Source organism: Pundamilia nyererei, unplaced genomic scaffold, assembly GCF_000239375.1.
Source record: "Pundamilia nyererei isolate P.nyererei 1_Seehausen unplaced genomic scaffold, PunNye1.0 scaffold00352, whole genome shotgun sequence".
In the NCBI taxonomy this organism is placed as follows: domain Eukaryota; kingdom Metazoa; phylum Chordata; class Actinopteri; order Cichliformes; family Cichlidae; genus Pundamilia; species Pundamilia nyererei.
Window position 1 is genome coordinate 365,278 of NW_005187753.1, and position 1,290 is coordinate 366,567.

Here is a 1,290-nt window from a genome sequence, read left to right on the forward strand (position 1 = left end):
CCTGCTTGGGGGCAGGTTAGCTTCACGGAGTGTGTCGTCATAGTAACTCACTCAGAATTAATCTAAACTCGCTTTGTGAAACCGAAAACCCAGAGTTTTCGTTAACTCAGGGTATACTTACTCAGTTTTTCCACTAAACCGGCTTCCTGAAATAGGGCCCTGGTCTCTTCCAAGTTAGGTGTGCCTGGAACATTTCCAAAAGGAGGTGCCCAGGCTCTTTTTCACATGCAGAAGCAGCTTTCTTCTGAAATCTTTCTGGATGTCTGAGCTCCCTAACCTTCGTCTAAAGCCGAACCCAGCCATCCTACAGAGGAAACTCTTGCAAACAGCCATTACCCAGATTTCATAACCAACGGTAAGGGTTGTGATGTAGAGGGACTGGTAAATTGAATGCTTTGCCTTTCAGCTCAGCTCCCTCTTCACTATGGCAATCCAATACAATGCTCACATTACAGCTGATGCCATTCCAATCTGCCAGTCCAGCCTGTACTCCATTACTCATTACTCATGAATAAGACACTTGAACTCCCTTGATTAAGGAAGCCTCTCACCTTCGACCCAGAGAGACCATTCCACTCTTTTTCTGGCAAAGAACCATGGCCTCAGACTCTTGGGTGTGCTGACTCTCATCCCAGACATTTCATACTCTGTTGCAAACTGCACCAGTGCATGCTGAAGATTGCACTCTTCTCTTCCACACCCTTCTCAACCTGGAAATGCCTTGCAATCCTGTCGATATAAATCAAGAACGTTAGAGACAAGGGGTTGAATCCAACACCTGCTGAAAACATGCTTAGATTTGTTACATTTGTTTGTTAAATTTGACAGCCCCACAATGTCAGTGTCAATGTTGAGATGCGAGGGTGAATATCATCCAAACATGGTGCTCACACCCATGATTCTACAATTGCCAAAGCCACAGCCCTTTTGGTGCTCTGATACTGCTCTACTGCTTCAGAACACCCCTGGTCCCACTGCCGTGACAGGTACAGATGAGCTGGATGTCTCCGAATTGGTCCTGAACATGGCCCATTATGACTTTATTTACCCCACCCTCCCCTGGGATGCAAAAGAAATCCTTTCAGATGTGGGAGTTAAAGATTCGACAGACATGGGCCTCTATCAGTCACCCAGTTTATCATCACTACTTGTTTGGGTTTTCCAGGTATGTCCAGCGGTCTTGGGCACCATCTGACTCAGTTTACTTCGATGTGGTGAACATTTTACAACTCGGTTCACCTTTTCAGCTGAGTGAACAAGATATATGTGTATATATGTATATATATATAT

The 1,290-nt window shown here is 45.2% G+C and overlaps 1 protein-coding gene across 1 annotated transcript in view; it reads left to right on the forward strand.

The window, feature by feature from the left end:
* Window positions 1–1,290, forward strand: part of LOC102204178 (myelin transcription factor 1-like) — a 29,604-nt gene that overhangs the window by 21,979 nt on the left and 6,335 nt on the right. The gene's annotated exons all lie outside the window — the stretch shown is intronic.